The sequence below is a fragment of the Suricata suricatta genome, chromosome 11, assembly GCF_006229205.1.
Source record: "Suricata suricatta isolate VVHF042 chromosome 11, meerkat_22Aug2017_6uvM2_HiC, whole genome shotgun sequence".
NCBI classification, from domain to species: domain Eukaryota; kingdom Metazoa; phylum Chordata; class Mammalia; order Carnivora; family Herpestidae; genus Suricata; species Suricata suricatta.
In genome coordinates this window covers 75,082,811-75,101,374 of record NC_043710.1, presented here as the reverse complement: position 1 = coordinate 75,101,374, position 18,564 = coordinate 75,082,811, and the positions used below count along the sequence as shown (strand labels likewise).

Here is an 18,564-nt window from a genome sequence, read left to right as displayed (position 1 = left end):
AAGACCACTAACATTGGAGGAAGGGATATTTTCAGCAATTAGACTTCAAGCAGAGTAAATTCAGGAGACATAATTAAGGATTTCTAATATTTCATGTTTGTACTCTTCCCCCAGGATTCTTAAAGACTGGAATTTCAGCTAGTCTGTGCTACACACCGCAGCAAAATGTAAGGCAGCTTGCCAAATGCTCATCACCCAAATGTGTCCCTAGATGTTAAATTGAAGTCAAAGTTTATGAGAGTGTCACGCGGCAGGATTTAGGTCTGTTTATTTACCTTTCCCCATCTTCCATTGTCTGTAATAGGGTATAAGAAAGACTGTCTAGAAGCAAAGTTATGGTGTGGACATGACTTTGCTCTAGGAACAACTCACTAAGCATAGCAACTTGCAGTCAGAAGCAAAATATGGGTAAGAAATCATTAGACAAATTTGCTTATCCAGGCCATAGACTGATTCTGAATGCAGGTCTGAAAGAGGAGTTCCAAAACTTATTTCATATATTCATTCATTCATCTATTCATTCATTCATTTCAAGAAGTGTCTGCTGTTTTATGTTCTAAAAATTTCCAAAGAGCTTGTCATCTTAGACCTTACATTATGAATTATAAAGGAGGCAAGTAATCAACGGTAGAAAGGTTTTCAGTCAACAGTAGACAGCATGCTAGGGGTGCCTGAGTGGCCCAGTCAGTTGAACATCTGACTCTTGATTTTGGCTGAGGTCATGATCTCACAGTTGGTGAAATACAGCTCCGTGCTGGGCTCTGTGCTGATGGTACAGAGCCTGCTTGGGATTCTCTCTCTCCTTCTCTCTCTGTCCCTCCCCTGCTCGCTCACACACACACACACACACACACACACACACTCTCTCTCTCTCTCTCTCTCTCTCTCTCTCTCTCAAATAAATAAAAATTTTAAAATAACAGCATCTTTTTAACAAGCTTAATGAATCTAATGAGGCTGTTTTGAGGGATTATAAATGTATCCGTGTACAGTTTAATTTATTCATTCAAAAAGTACTAAATGAGTATTTGCCACATAACACTTAATTTTCTAGACCCTGGGGCATAAAGCTGTGAATTAAGCAAACATGACTATCTGCCCTTCTGGAACTTACACTCTGGTGGAGAGGGCAGACAAACACTAAGTTATCTTCTTTCTTTTTTCTTTTTTTTTTAGATAGTCGTAAGTACAAAGAAAATGAGTGGAGCCAAAGAAAAGGATATGAAGTGTCAGGAGGGAGAGATTTTAGATAGATTGGCCAGAGAGGTCTCACTGAGAACACGACGTGGGAGCACATGTAAATATCTTCTGGAGTAGACAATTTCTGTTTCCGTTTCATCTTCAGAGACAGTGGGTTTCTCACAAGGGGATGTGTGTGGTGTTGACTGAGGACACCAAAGACACAGTGAGTGGGCCACCTGCCAGCTCACTCAAAGGACGCTGCCGCAGGCCCATCCCCAAATAACCGTGGTGATACGAAAAAGCTGAGCCCCCCAGAATGGCTTTTACCTGAAGATAAAATACTGTAAAGCCTGACTAACTGGAAATTCCAGAAAACTTTTAGGATTATGCTGTTTAAACTAATCCCGAAGTGACATTCAGTACACAAACTTAGTATCCATAACGCTTTCTTCCACTGACATATTTGATCAGTGTTCTCTCTTTAAGCCACCTTCCCATTACTCTCAAGTTGCTTGTCTTAAAGAACCCATCCATTATCCAGGATGCCGTGTGTTGTTCACTTAAGCCCTAGGGCATTTTGATTTCTGAAGCAGGAGAGCAGGCATTGTTCTAAACTGACATTGTAATTGCTTAAACTGAGCAGTAGTGCCCTCTGGGACCTTCAAAAAGCCACACACATACACACTGTGATTCTGTGGGGTAGCAAAACAGACATTAGAGAGCCTACTTAACACCCAGAGGTGCAACCTTATCGTAGATACTGCAATAGCGGAGACAAAGGAGACAGCAAGATTTTTGCCCTGAATGCACATTGACCTCTAGCCTGAACAAGTGACCTCCTAAAGTTAGAAAGAGCATTGTCCACTCTCTCAATGTTCAGTTTTACAAATCATTTCTTGAGTACCTCCTGCACTTGGGAAACATGTCCTTACCTTCCTTTTTCAGGCCTTTCCTACTACTTCAGATCTGATGACTGATATGGTTTCTCTGAACATTAAGTCCAGGGAAGAATCCAGTATTGCTCTTTCTACTCCTGTAGATCATTTTTCCTGGTCAAAATAAACCAATTGTCTAGCATGCATGCAGTGAACAAACAAACGGTGAGCGCTTACTATGTGCCAGGCACTGATCTAAATGCTCGGAAGATACTGGAAAATGAGACAGAAGAGGACCATACTCTTGTGGATCTAACATTCTAATGGGGGGAGAGATTGAGTACACAATGAATGTAAATACACAAATGATTCTCAGTAGTTATAAGGTCCATAATGAAAATCAAAGGAAATGTGTAAAGAAATGACTGACAGGTGTTTTTAAGGAAATTTTTGAATAGGGGACAATTGACTGAATCTCTTTTTTCCCTCTCAACTTCCCTCTTGTTATCCCTTATAATCATACCTCTTCTCATCCCTAATCCCTGGCACTAGCTAATACTTCTCTGCCAATATGGTTTTGGGTTTTTGAAATATGACGTAAATGGAATCATAGCGTATATAATCTTTTGAGGTTGGATTCTTTTACTTAGTGTGTATGAGATTCATCCAGTTGCTGTGTGTATCAGTAGCTCGTTCCTTTTTTATTGCTGAGTACTGTTCCATTGTACGAATGTACTATAGTTTGCTTATACACTTATAGACTGAAAGAAATTTGGGCTGCTTCCAATTCTGGAGATTGATAATAGAGCTGGCATAAATATAGCAAATTTGTATAAACATAAATTTTCAGTTTTCTAGAGTTTAAACGCCTGAAACTAGAATTACTAGGTCACAGGACACATGTAATGTTTACATTGTAAGAAACTGAGAAACTGTTTTCTAGAGTGGCTGTGCCATTTTCCATTCCCAGCAGCAATATGTGAGAGTTCCAGAAGCTCTACATCCTTATCGGGACTTGGAATTGTCAATGCATTTAATTTTAGATACTCTAATAGGTATGCAGTAGTACCTCATGATACTTTAATTTGAATTTTCCTGATGATTAGTGATGTTAAATGTTTAAAACATGAGTCTTGATGTGCAGTGACCAGCCATCCTTCTGGTTTGGTGCAAGCTTTTCAAAAGGGACACAATAGAAGAACTGACAGAGACACGGATACAGAAACAAAGATATAATTTTTATTTTGTATATCTGCCTCTCACTGGAAATGAAAGACACTAAACATAGATATTATAGCAGTGAAAATATTGAAAAAGGAAATTTTTTCAGCATGATGTTGTTTGTTCATAATTATAATAATAAAATACAATGAATTACAAAGATAAAGAGTAATGAGGGAGAAGGTGCCCCATTTCTCCTTTTTAAAATATAATACTAATATGGAATTATTATAGCAAATCTGAAGGGAGAAAAAAAATTTTGAAAATCATATCCAGAAACAAACACTGAGAATATTTTGATGACTTCTATCTAGGTTTTCCACTCTGTTTTTTGGCATATCTATATTAAAATAGATTTTGCAAAGTTATATGAGCTTTTTATTATCTGATTTTATCTCATTATAAAGGAAGTACATGTTTTCAGCTGTGAAACATAAAATTTGAAAAAAGTAAAATTTTTAAAGCTCAGAAAATCACTACTCAAAGATTTCAGTGATAACAATTTTCTTATTTCCTTATGGCATTTTACATGTGTGTGTTTTCTCAACCTATTTGGTATCATACAGTATATCCTCATGTTAGACGGTGACTTCATGAATATTCAGATGTTTCTGTTGGGTCATGATATGAAGCAGAGCATGGTAAGAGAGAATTACTGCTATTGTGTATTTTGTTAGTTTCTACTCTTAAAATCTTATATATAAGATAGAAAATAATACTCAAGTTGCCTGGTAAGGGGTATAAATGTGGGGCTGTAGGCACCTCTACTGTTGTTAACCTTGTGATAGCTATCAGTGCTGACCACCAAATATTTTCTGTTCTCTGCTTCCAGATACATAGTACATTCACACTTCTTCTTCACCTTCCTTTTATCCTTCTGGTTTTATCACTAGTTTTAGCCAACAGGTTATGAACAGAAGTGTGCAATCACTTCTGAAAGCAACCCATCTAGGTGCCTTCCATAGTTCTTTTTCCACACAAGGGGCTGGTGTGCAGTGTTCCAGGTAGACCCAATTGGTGCTCTAGCCCAAGAGTTGCTGTAAAATATATGGCATTGGCTTTGGGCTGGGAAGCATGTTGTGAGAAAGACTGGAGTGATGATACTTTAAGTAAAGAAATGGCAAAACACTGGGCAGAACAATCCCCTGCAGTCTGTGGGGTGCTGGAGCTGGCCTCTGCCCAAAAGAACTACTTGTGAGTATCTCTTTCCAGTTCCAGGTTTCATAATGCTTTGGTAACTTGCATCTGCCATGGTGGGAGAACTATACCAGTGAAACTGGGAAGCACTACAAATCACAGCTCTTTTTTTTCCTTAGGGACTGGCTATTAAATGTTTACCACCACAATATTGAATGCAATAATTTATAAGACAGACCATGCACCTAATGAACCTGCATTTCCCAGGAGAGATTGGAATACTAGCAATGTATCCCAGCCAATGTGTGTTGTACTTTGCTAGGCAAAAAGGTAAAAGAAAAGGGTAGTCTCAGAAAAGAACTAGTCCAGGTATAAGCAGGAATAGCAGAAAATAAAGTTTATACATTCAGGGACTCAAAGTTGGAATGCAAGTATTTCTCAGTTACAAATAGGAAAAAATTAAAACTTAGTCTAAGAGCAAGTATTAATTTAAAGACATGTCTTTAAACATATTGTTAAAATCTCTGAACGGATTGAGATGAAACCTGGAAAATGTCTTCACTTTGTCAAAATTGTTCAAGGAGAAAAAATCTCCAGTGTGGCTATTATATATCCATATGTATATCTGTATCTATGTCTATATATCATTGTCTATAGAGATATATAGAGGATGTATATAGAAATATATATAGAGAGAATGTCAAATAGAATGAGTGGAATCAAATAAATAAGAAGACTTTTAAAAACATTTGTAATGTAAAATAAGTCAGGAGTCTGTGAGGGAGGAGGAGAACAGAGAATGGGGAAGAAATGATTAACTCTCGAAGACTTAAAATGACACTTGGAGCCCTAACCTTTGCAAAGCAAGCAGACCGATAAGCAATTCAAGTAAGAAGAAAGCATATTCTCTAATCCTCCCATTTAGATGGAGTCAAATTGGATAATGGGAAAGAAAGAAGCTCAGACAGGGTAAAGCTAAGGGCCTAGAGACCAATGGACAAAGGAGCCCCTCCTGGGAATGCAAAGAATAGTCCACAACGCCAGGATAACGGGCTCTTGCAAATTCTGCCTCGGAGAATTTCAGAATTGCTATGAATCAGTGACTTCTGCAACTCTCCTTTCTTTCCAGTTCCAAACAAGAATATTTACTCCAGTTGTCCTACTCAGCCATAGTATATTAGGTTGGGGAAAACAGATAACTAGCCTTCTCAGCTCTATGGATCTATGGATCAAGAGGAGCCACCACTGGACCCAATGAAGAAATCACTGTGGCTCTCCCTCCACTCAACAATTTAGAAACCATAAGGAATCATCCAAAGGACTTAGAAAACAACTCGATGTTATGACTGGATAAAACTTTATAAATTTCTCCCATGGGGAAAGAGAGACTATATGTTACTTGTAGGAAATAATGAGCCAAATATTTGTGACCAAATAGGTAGAATGTGATTGTCCTCAGTGCTGTCCACTAATACTTCTAACCTCTCACCTTCTAGTCACAAGTAGAATTATACTCCTAGCTTCCTTATGGTTGGTTGGCATTATTAAATTCCATCTGGCAAATGATTTGTGAATAGAAGTAACACAAATTATTATGAGCCAGGACATTTAATTCCTAAGGCATGACCATCCAATGGTCATTTTTCGCCCTCTTTCAAGATGACTGCCCTGACAGCCTAGTTCCTGGAATGAGGTAATGGAGAGATATCTCTCCTTGCCCACCCAAGAGGGACATGTGACATGAGTGAGAAATTTTATAATTTTAAGCCCCTAAAAGTTAGGGATCATTTAAGATTTCAAACATAAATTAACATTTCCTTACTGATACATTTTTATTTAAATCCTCCCCTCATAGTATCCCAAGTTTGTGAAACTTTAGTTATTTTAACAAACAATGCTTTATTAGGTTATTATCAGGCAAATGAAGCAATTCCAATTAAATTCTGTGGCAACAGATATGGCACAGGAAATACTTTCCCTAGTGTTAGGAAATGCAAGGAGGCAGAAGAGAATTAGCTGAGTGAAACCCAGGAGGATGAGGTTTACCCACAGAGATGACACTAAGATACTTTCCCTCAGCATCTTCTTCGATCATCCATCTCTACTTTTATTTCATTTTATTATCTTAACTGTGCTCTTCTTGTGGCCACTCTATATCAAGTACTACCCATTGTAGAACAAGCATTTATTCTTTTATTACCTATAATTATTTAAAAATGTATGCTCTTTCTAAATTTCAGTGCAATGTTCTTTTCCCTTGCTTTATAATATTTACATATAAGCCCCACATGTTATTTCTTTTCCACTTGTCTTTTTCAAATAAGAAGTCATTGACTATAGAAAAAAAAATCTATAGCTATACTGGTTGACTCACTGCCCATCTGTGTGTTCTTTGGTAAAACTGCCTTCTCAAATATTAATACTAAACAAATTAATATGCCTAAAAAGTATTTGATTTCCAGAATGTAGCATGCTTTCATCCATAGTGATGTTTGTTTTAATAAACACAAGATAGAATTTCAGATAATCCCACAGCTTGATGCTCTAATATTCTGAAGCAGAGCAGTTCATAAAAAGCTATAATCTCCAAAATGCACCATTTCCAACCAATTTCTATGCCCAAACACAATCTTTGACTTGTGGACAGTACACTTCCAAGATACCATACCTAGTTTCTCCTACATTTTGCCTCTTGCCTTCTAGAAGTTGTAGTATTTTATTTTATTTTATTTTATTTTATTTTATTTATTCTTTTAAAGTAGTCTCCACACCCAACATGGGGCTAGAACTCCTGACCCTGAGATCAAATGTCATGCTGTATTGGCTAAGCCAATCAGGTGCCCCTGGAAGTTGTAGTGGTCTTAAACATGCAGAACCTGGCACATTTGAATTCAGAAATATGAACAAATTAGAGAACTGACAGTCTCAAGTATGAAACCTTGAGAATAGATGGGGTTTGCTTAGTTTTCTGGTGGGGACTGGTCCAGGATCTCTACCCAGACATTAAGGTGCAGAAAAAGGATCTTCTAATGGTCTTCTGTATAGGTAGGGCTGCCATGTTTTATGAGGCAAAGCATGTGACAGGCAAAATTCTCTCAATCCAGTTTTATAAAAGCCACTGTTGGTTGATCACGCAACAGCTGTTCACCCATTCTTCATTGCTAGAAGAACCATGATTACTTATGCATGCATGTATGCATGTGCGTGAAAGTGTGCTTATCCCTAGACTAATTTTTGGTCACGACAATTCTACTTACCTTTGAAAATAAATGAGCTAGGGAGTGCTCATGTGACCCAGTTCCAGGTAATAATATAAAGGGAAGTCTCCCAAAGCCTGGTTGGGGTGTGGGTAGGGAGTGATTTTTCCTCCCTAATAAAAGAAAAGCAGGTAAGGAAACACTTTATGTTTGTTCCTCCCCTCTTCCTTCCTGCTTGAGATACTGTTGTGTTGGAATGTAATATCTAGAGCTGTGGCAGTGACCCTGAGACAATGAGATGAAAACCTAAGGACAAAATACCGATGCACTGAAAACAGCAGTAAAAACCCCAGCCTTGTTTCTTGGTGTTGATATTAGTCAGTTGAAGCATACAGACAGGGAACACCTAACTTCTGGCTCTTTGTTAAGTAAACAATAAACGTCCTTATGTTTTATTCACTGTTTGAGGATTCTCTTATTTATAATGATATCTAACTGATGAAAGTACAATTAACCTCTTCCAGTAGTTTTTTCCCAGATTTGGCCTTTTTTCTGTGAGTCTGCACCTTCAATGTTACTATAAGATTTCTTCTTTTTTCCTTTACCTTTTTAAAGATTTTCAGTGGAAATTTAGAAAAGTCTGCACTAGGGGTACTACCAAATTTCCATATTAAATGAAAACTTTACTAATTTACCTTTTGATGATTTTATTTCACTTTCAAAAAGATCTGAGAATCTCTTGAGATGGGGTCTCCCCACCCTTTTCCCCTCCAACACACACTCTGTCTCTCTTCCTTCTCTACAGTCCAGGACTCAAATAATCATATTGTCTTTCATGTGGCTAGTGACTTACAAACAGATTTAACATGCATTAATGCATTTGATCCTCAATTCACATCAATTCAACAAATATTTATTGTATACTTAATAAGCTCAAGGCCCTAGGCTAAGTACTATGATGAATACAAAGATGAGGAACAGTTTCTGCTTCCATATAGCCCACAAGCTAATTGAATTGATGATATATGTATACCTAGCTCTAATATAATTATGACTGTGATATGTGTAATTTGAAACATAAGCAATGCACTTTCAAAACAGAAAAAATTCATGAATTCTCCACAGGGGAAAATCATTGAGCTCGTAGCACCAAAGGACATGGCATCCAGACATTAGCTTGTCCTCTTCAAGCTAGAACTAAAAATGTATACTTATATTCAAGCTGTAGTGAACAAGGTAAGAGAAACAAAAGAGATATTTTACACAGTTCAACCTGAATCCAGCTTCTATTAGTTATTGGCTAGGTGATTTGGCACAAGTTCCATGACCTCCATAAACATCAGTTTGTAATAAGAGACATAGAGCACTAGTATAGAGTTTGTTTTATGTTGGCTTTCTAAAAATCATTTATTGTGTTGCTGTTATTATCCTTCACAATATCAAAATTGGAATGAAGATTCTGTAGAGCTAAGGACAGCACACAATGGGTACAAATGGGTCTGAAATGTGAGTTTGTAGACAGCAATGAGAGATGAAAGTGAAAAAATAAAATAAAAATAAAATTTAAAAAGCAGGCAGAAGAACATTATACTGTTTTCTGACTCCGCATACACATTCTCCATATCACTTGACAGGAAGCCATGTATTCAACCAATAAGAAGTGGCATCCTATAATACCACCAACTTAGGTGGTTCCAGGACCTTCCTTCAATTCTAGGAATTGAACCTATGATGATTAGGAAATTATGATTATGATTTCCAAATCATCACCTATTATGATTAGAAAATTAGGGGGCCAAACTTTTTAGAAGTATGTGCTACAGTAGAATTTATTATTATTTAAGTAGCATAAGGCTAACAGATCACAGACAATTGCCACTCAAAAGATACTTTATTGCTGACAGTTTCCAAGAAGACAGGGCATGCCACACCAAGCAGGGACACATGGACAAGCACCAGGGACAGGGCACCAATAGATAGAGGGAAAAGGGAGATGCTGTGGGCAAGCACCTTTATTGTGCTTTCCTTGGGAAAGAACAAGCAAGGCAGGGTAAACAGGCTTTGCCTTGGCTCATCTGAATAATTCCAGCAGACTGTGAGGTCTAGGGGCTGTCCCCCCAACATGGTGGCTGATAGCAAGTGGATAGTGGCTCAGAGTGTAAGAGGTACATACAGAGGTGGTTGGGGTGTGGGTTCTAGACTGGTTTGCAGTGTAAATCATGCTTCCAGGCAAGAGGTTTACTGTCTCTAAAAATTGGCTAAACTTAGAACGAGCAGTCCCTCCAGGATCAACAAAGTCCTAGATGTCAAAACATGAAAATATAGAAAAGATACAGTTAATACAGGATGTGAAAAAAACTAGAGCATGGGTGTGGGTCACCTCAGATCTTTGCAATTCCAAGAATAGAATGCTTGTCATATGGGCCAGAGCACTCTGTTCAGGACTATCTGAAGCTCATTTCCTAGTTCTCTGCTGGTGTTTCACTTAAGTGAGGTCTTTTAACTGATGTCGTATGTCATTGAATATATCCTTCATCCCTTTCAAAACCCAGTCCAAATATCCTCACTTGAAATGCTCAATGCTCAATTGGTATGAGTAAACTTTGTAATTCTAAATACTTAGGTTATGTCCAGAATTTTAAAAAGTAAATAAAAATATTTTTGTTTGTCTTACTTGATTTTGAGCTCTTAAGAGTATGTTTCTTTTGTTTCAATTGATTTAAGCAAATGATTGCTTGTATCCCTAAAGTCTTTTTAAATTAAAATTCTTGCAGAAGATCATCCTGAGCTTTAAGTCATTTAGTAGCTTCTTCTATCACTTATCTCAGGAAGAAAGAAGTACTCATTATATCTACAGATAATATAACCACCAGGGGTGGAAGAGAAGGTGAGTCACTCACCCTGAAAGATAAAATTAGGTTTCCAATGACCCTGGCAACAAAGAGTCAGAAATAAAAATAATGACTTTCAACTAGCACAAAAGTGCATTCTGACATGAGAGGCAAAGTGCAAAAATTCAAGAAACAGCTGAGATCATGGAGCTACAAAGGGAGAGTCACAGACATAGTTGACCTCAAGCTAAACAGGTGTCAGGAATGGTTCTGTTATTAGTGAAAAAAGGAAGCGTATTCTTGGGATGCACAAACAAAAGAAGCAATAACATGAAGAATTCATGCTGTGTTTCTGGGCTATGTAACTACATTACTTTGAGGAATATGATTCAAAATGGAGTAACTATAATTTGGGGAAAGTTTTAAGAAAAGCATAATAATTTAACCTTGGGACCAGAAAGTTAATTGGGACTCTCAGGTATCAGCTTCATGTATCTCCAAAAGATGAAACTGCACATATGGTGTGAAGGTATTCTTGCCTAAAAATATCTTCTCCAAAATTGCCACAATAATGAAATTCTACCATCAGAAAATTATCCATAAAAATCACAAAAGAGGTAATTGAAATCAAATCAATACCATGTGAATATATATATTAGACACCTAAAAGTAACCAGTCTGTGATTAACTACTTTTATTTTAATTTTTTAAAAATATTTTTTATTTATTTTTGAGAGACAGAGAGAGACAGCACAAGCAGGGGAGGGTCAGAGAGAGGGAGACACAGAATCCGAAGCAGGCTCCAGACTCTGAGCTTGCTGTCAGCCCAGAGTCCGACGCGGGGCTCGAACCCATGAACCGTGAGATCATGACCTGAGCCGAAGCCGGATGCTTAACTGACTGAGCCACCCAGGCGCCCCGATTAACTACTTTTAACACTGGAGTATTTATTAATGATGATGACCCTTCTCATCCACTTATCGCCTTCGGTAAACTACAAATTATGTTAAGAGTTTTTAAAATATAATGACATTCCATTCTATTTTTCAAAGGACAAAGTGGAGCGTAGCATGATTAAGGCACTTGCCTAATATTTTACAAGTGGTGGACAGGTAATTGAAAGTGTGCAGTCTGATTTTAGAGTCTCTGCTCCAGTTGACCACTAGAGTAAAGTAGCTTCCCATCCAATAAATAAAGAAACCCAGATTCTGAGAAATGAGACAACCTTCCAGGATCACATGTTGGTTAAGCCCAGAGCTTGGGTCTGAGCACAGGTCTGTCTGTCTGACTCCAAAGTCTCGGTATTGTCACCACTATGCCACAGTGTTTTCTCACTGACAATCTCTCTCACCATTCTATCCTTCAAGCTTCTACTGTACAGAATTGTTATAAATTGAAGAGCATGGCAGGCTCCTAATAAATATTCATTGAACAAATATAATTGAATTTATGCAATAGCAAGTTGCATTATAAAAGAATTACAATGTGAAAGCTATAGAAATCAAGTTCCATGAAGAGAAACAAATCTATCCCTTTGCCACATTTGGTTCCCAGAAAAGGTAACCGAATCCAAGTCCTTTATAGCTATCTGTGTAACCTTGTAAGGATTTCCTCTAAACCTGGCCACTGTGTCATGGCCAACTCATTTATTATTTGGTCTTTGTTATGACAAGGAGATAGCAGGGACTCAAATCCCTGTCCCCTAAGAAATGGATAGAGATAGCCAAGTCCCTGCACCTTTACCAGAAAATTGCTATCAACAGTAAATTTCGCTCACTGTTAAACTGTAGTCTGACTGAGGTCTGAGTAATGAAGACCGACCTTGAAAACTTATCAACCATTTGATTCACCTCTGAGACTGACTTTAAATATTCTGAACCGAGATAACCATCTTTCAACATTTGGTGAAATACTCCCTTCAAGAAGAAATGTGAGTGAGGGAGCACTCGAGGATTTCTAAAGGAAGATGACGTGGACTGTGAAATACTCAAATATAATTATAAACTTAATAGTGTGTGTATTCAGTTCTGATTGGTGTATAATCACTTAACTAATAGAAAGAAACTAATTTGCTATTACAGCTGTTTTGAAATTACATTTAAAGGCAGAATCACAGTGCACTGGGAATTGCAGCCAGAGAGCCACAGACTAAATTTTAGCTTAAAAAAATATTTTTCTCTCTCATTTCTCAATTAATTGCTACAAACAGTAACTAAAAATAGAATTAGCACTGACGTCTTGCAGCAGCAATGAATTCATCGGCACGTTATCACAAACCTGTTTCAGAGATCAGAGGTTAGGGGACCGTTTACTAAGCTTTGATGACAACTAGTTTTTGGAATTACTTTTTACTAGAACCTAACTGCTGAAAACCTTCATCAGAAATGCTGACAAAATTATTTCATATTCATTTATCTTTTGACCAGAACAGAACTGTTCAGGAGTCCTCATATTCTTTTCAGAACAAAACGTCAGCTCATAACCTTGACAGATGAAGGGATGGTGATAAGCAGGATTAACACAGTATCAGACACTCATTATTTGATGTATATTAATAGGTGTAGATTTAAATTAGCAGTAATGATTTCCATCTATATGGATTAGATAATATCTTTATGTGAATATTTATTATAAAGCAAGGTTAGTCAACTTTAGCACTATCAACCTTCTGGAACAAATTCTTTTTTGTGAGGGGCTGTCCAGTGCATTGCTGGATTTATAGCAGTATCTCTGATCTCTGTGGTACATACACCCCTGCCACCAGTTGTAACAATCAAAAATGTCTCCAGATATTTCCAAAGGTCCCTTGGGAGGCAAATGAGTCCCTAGTTGAGAGCCAGTGACAGAAAGTAAGGGCAGCAGCATACGTGAGCTGAACGGACAGCACTACCACCTTATAGCGTACGAGGACAAATTTTAGGAACAATAATTAACTTTAAGTGATTTGAATAGCAGCCATAAAATGGTTTAATTTCTCAGGAGGAAAAAAATGACCAGTTATTATTATTAGAACTTGAGATTCTCAGGAATCTATTTATAGACCAATGCTAACAACTTAAAAAAAAAGGTTAAAAATATCTGAGCCTATACTTAGTAGTCCAGCAGTTAAGGGACAGCCCAGAACATAGGGGGCAGAGAATGGTGCTTGCCTAGTGATATTTGGTTGAAAACAAGCTGAGCTGGCCTGCTGAGTCCATGTCCCCTTACCTCTGTCCCCAACAACCAAGTGATGACTGAAGTCAACCCTTTCTATTTTTAACTTTAAGCAAAGAAAATGTTAATCACATCATTTCTTCATTTGAAAACACATCATCTATTTCTTTAGACCAGGCAAAGTGTGTGCTGCTGAATGCAGAAGATAAAGCTGTTTTTTCTACCCTGATTTGCAATAGACTCTTATGACCTTGAAGTACTTTTCCTTAACTAAATTCTTCCCTATCCTTTAAAAATAGAGTAATGGCACCGCAGGTATCTTTCTCCTTAATAACAATCCTTTATGCTGGTTTTAAGACAATTTTGATAATATCTCTAAGGTATATTTTGAGGTAGTTACTGATTAAAGCAAAAATAAACTTTGATATAAAATGATCAAACTATTCCACTAAGTAGACTTTTTGGAGAAATTCGTAATGAGTCAGTAAGATGTAGCTAGTTTTGCTGGAGTTCCTAGTGTTAATCCAGTGCCTTCTAATCAACCAACCAAAGACCTAAGGCAGAGAAAATACATTTGCCCTGGAAATAAACAAACGTGGTGATATCCCTCATTCTACCACTGGCTGCCTGCGTGAATGGTTATCAGCTCTTGGTCCTCACTTCCTCATGGATATAAATGGGCACAATCGGTGATTTCTCAAGTGGTCTCCAACTCGAAGAGTTTATGATTCTTTGTATTTACTTCCTTCATACATATACGGTCAATACCGTTTTGAGTAGGGGTGAGGAGATGAAGGAAACAGCACTGCCTCCCAAGTATCTCAGAACCTTTTAAGAGACAAATTCAATGACACAGAAAATACTATGAGAGAATATAGCAATTCTTGTAAATGGAGACCACTGAGTGTAGCAGGAATTCAGAGAAAGGAGATAACGAAGGTTGGGGTGATTTCCATGGCACTCAGAAACCATGTTGACGCTGGCAATAAGGAGCTTGGAAGGGACTCTGAAAGCTTGAGGTCCCCGAACCGGAAGGGTTCTCCGAGCCCGTTGGTCAAACTGCATGAGAGGAAACAGAATCTCAGCGAAGCTTACAGCTTTTAGCAGCACAGCTAAAACCAAGATCTCTGTTCTTCTGTTTCCCTTGTTTCCCCACCCCATGAAATTTATTCCAAATTAAAAAGCTATATCATTTATGAATTTCTTGACTTCATTTTCCAGGAACATCTATGTCCTCATAACTGGTACCTAGAAAGAGGCACAGGAAGAGGTGAAGTATCTCTTGGAAAGAAAACATGTTAAAAAATTAATGCCATATGCTATTCCAATAAAAAGCTTGAAGACTTAGTCATTCCTAATTCAATACCCTAGTCACTGATTTTCTTTATAGAACTGAGCAGAAAATAATCTTCATGTTCTGCTTTCTGCCTGTTTCTCAGGGTTGCAAAGACTGGCTGCCCTTCAGAATCACCTGTTGAGCTGAGTCAGCACCCAATACCTACAAAATGAGGGTCTTACAATATTGGGCCGGGGAATCCCTCGCTATACAGCTTGAAAAATAATTTTGATGCATGCCCCAGAGTAAGAATCATTGGATTTGACTTTTATAAACTTCATTCAAATCCAACATCCCTTGAGTCTCTGTGCCTAAGTAGGCTTGCAGGAGATTTCACTGTGGTGTCAAGCCTAAGCAGAAGTAAGCGGCGATTGAGGACCTCACCTGCGACAGAATCCCACCTGGCTTCCAGGTGCCATTGCAAAGATCTCAGAGGGGTGGAGACCTGTACTGGAAAGAACAGTACACTGGGAACAGAACACTGTCCATTGAAGTACCTGTGCCTGCTAAGTGAATTCCCACCCCCCCAAATCCCTCTTTCAGAGCCTTTAGGGGTGGGGTGGGGTGAGGGGAAGATCCTTTGAATGGACAGAGGTGTTATTCTATCTGAAAGACTTAATTCATATCCTAAGCACCATAAATTCTGAGATTAGATCTTTTGATACGCCCATGACTTTCCGGCCTGAGGAAGAAGGGTTTAGGGTGTTCCCTGGATGATGGGCAGAAACCTAGAACAAAGAATTTTTTCTGTTTCCTCTATGTTAGTCTTACAGAGACTTAACATTGTTCAGCAGAGAATACTCTCCCTCTCTCTGACTTGCTGTCTCTTTCTCCCTCTCCACGTGCACACATACACTCTTCAATAAAGCAACATATAATGGCCCCTTTAGAGCACAACAGCAAAACTCATGTAGCTGGCAAAAAAGGAAAGCCTTCTGCCACCAGCATAGCCAGGTGGGATGTGCTCAAAGGATGCATGACAGCAGGGTCCCCAAACAATGCGGCTTTACAGGCCAAAGTGAGGGTGACCACAAGCAGATCAAAGCAAAGGAAATGTAGCATAAAAAAGAAAGCCCAGCTTAGAGCAGGAAAAAAAATGTCTGGGAAATGTCCATAACACCTCTGCAGCCAACCTGGCATGTAAAAGTCAGAAAGAGGGAGCTTTTTTGATCCAAAGTAATCAACATCCTTTGTGGGTAAAAAGGCAGGATGCCAAGCAGCCACAAGCTGTCTACACAACTGGGTGTCCGTAAGTCAGAGACAGGTGGGCAGTATGGGAAGGACTGTTGCCCACATACCCACTGCCAGCCACAGCCTCTCCTATGAGGGAGAATGCTTTGCAGCACTAAAATCTATCTACAACTATTGTCAGGTATCAAAATCTGCAAGCAAAAGGATCCCCAGGGTATCTGGACCAGCTGTCATCTTAGGGAAACCTTCACAGTGGATGAAGTTCATTTAGAAAGCTCTCCGCTGCCATCTCACATCTACATAACTTTTCTGACTTCTTCTCTCTGCTCCTCTCCACCCCAAGGGTCAGTTTATATTGAACGTTCATTATGCGTAAGATGCTCAGGTAAGGGGATTAGATTACAAAGATGAATAAGCCTTGGACATTGTTTTCAATATATCCATAGCACCCAAACAAATAATGACAGGACGATGTGAGAAGTACCAGGAGAGTAAGAACAAAGTGGAAAAGAGGAAGCTTCGTCTGTCAAGGGAATCAGTGAGGTGTCATGGAGGCAGAGACGCTTGAGACAGACATTAAGGAATCAGTAAGTATTTATGGCTGACAGCACGAAAAGCAGCCCAGGCAGAAGTCCCGTCTTGGGGGATGTGCTTGGGGGACTCACCATGTTCTATGTGGGAGTTAGTACAGGAGAACGACAGGCTGTAAAGCAAGAAAATTAGACTGGCAAAAGATTTCCAAAGCCCTAAATGTCCTTAAGTCCTGTTGCATTATATGTCCTTTCAGTCACTCCTACCTGCGGAAAGCCCAACACAGATCAGATACAGCTCACCCAGAGGAGCTGCCTCGCCAACGCCGCCTCTGCACCTGAACATTTCCAGCTCCAGAAAGATCCCTCTTACTGCACTCTGACTTGTCAGGGACTTATTCCTTGTAGCATTCGAAAAGTTAAATTTCTACTCTTCCTAGTGGGTTTGTGAATTTTATTTATTTTTTTAAACAATTTAAAAATGATTTTAATGTTTATGTTTCGAGAGACAGACAGACAGACAGATAGTGTCTGAGTAGTTGAGGGGCAGAGAGAAGGAGACACAGAATCCAAAGTAGGCTCCAACTCTGAGCTGTCAGCACAGAGCCTGATGCAGGGCTGGAATCCACTACCTGAGAGATCATGACCTGAGCCAAAGTCAGATGCTTAACCGCCTAATGGACTGAGCCACCCAGGGGCCCTGCTGTGTGCATTTTAGAAGACGACTTGTATTAAAGCAAACAGAAAAATGAGGGTGGAAAAATTTTTGAGCAGAAGGATCTCTCTGCCATTTTACCCATGCTCTTTAGTGTCATTCCGCCTGTCCTCCGCTTACCCTGTTTCCAAACTCAAAGATCAGAGGCCCCTCTGCTCCTTGGCACCCCACTTCTGATCTTCGATTTACCTCCACTAGACGCCGCATCAGTTCTTACAGGAGTTTTAAGAGATTTCAACCTTGCCCCCTGCTGCACACAACAGTTGAAGTTACTACGTGGAACATATTTCCAAGTGCAGCTTACAGTTTGGCCTGACACACAAGCCAACCAGCATGAGATTTTGTGAGGTGACTGGGGTGCGAGCTACACGCAACTCCATCCGTGACTCTCTCACACTTATTTTGATGAGAGCAAGCCTGTGGTTATTACAGGGATAACCTTGACTTCGCTGTGATTCGTAAAATAAGAAAATTGTTAGCAAATGTTACATCACTAGTGTATCACCTGGGATGTACTCTTAAATGATACTGCATGCTAATGTGCCGCAGCACCCAGTTGAAGAATCACTGGCTACGTGTGAACTGAGAAATATAAAGACGCATTTCTCAGTAGTACACTTTATGTCAATAACTCATACGTAGCTTTCCAAAGTGTCCAGTTCACTCTTAGGGAAAGCATGACAAATGGTTTGATCTAACTCATTATTTCACTACAGATACATCATAGAGTCCTACTATAGTGACTCAGTGACCTTTTATTCTTTTGCGAAATGCTTTTCAATTGGAAATATACTGAGTTGAGGTTTCAACATGAGCCGGTGATTGCTTCATTATAATAAGAAAAAATACATCTCATTGTACTTGGCATAGAAGCTGAGATTTTTTGGAATGCTGTAGTTAAAATAATTATTGGGGTTTTTTTCAAAAACAAATTAATGTATGTATTTGTACTCTCTCCCTTGAACAAAACTGCAAAGGGAATGTCAGGAAAGGGCTCATGTCCTACATCCGTCAGCTCGCTTTGAGGTAAAGGATCCAACATCCCAGTGGCTTGCAATAGCTAACACTCTCACTCGCAGGTCTGCATCTTGGGAAGAGACAGGGCTGCTGAGCTCTGCTCTGCATGTCCTTTTGTTCAAGGGCTTCAGGTAAAGGCTAAGCCCCTCCTTAGAGTTACTCATTTTCATGGCAGAGAC

The 18,564-nt window shown here is 38.9% G+C and overlaps 1 long non-coding RNA gene across 1 annotated transcript in view; it reads left to right on the top strand.

Annotated features, from left to right (window-relative positions):
• Positions 1 to 5,575, top strand: part of LOC115305916 — an 11,267-nt gene extending 5,692 nt beyond the window's left edge. The window contains exons 2-3 of the long non-coding RNA XR_003915086.1: positions 115 to 167; positions 5,545 to 5,575. This is a non-coding gene — a long non-coding RNA (uncharacterized LOC115305916). The remainder of the gene's footprint in view (positions 1 to 114; positions 168 to 5,544) is intronic.
• The last annotated feature ends 12,989 nt before the right edge of the window (positions 5,576 to 18,564 follow it).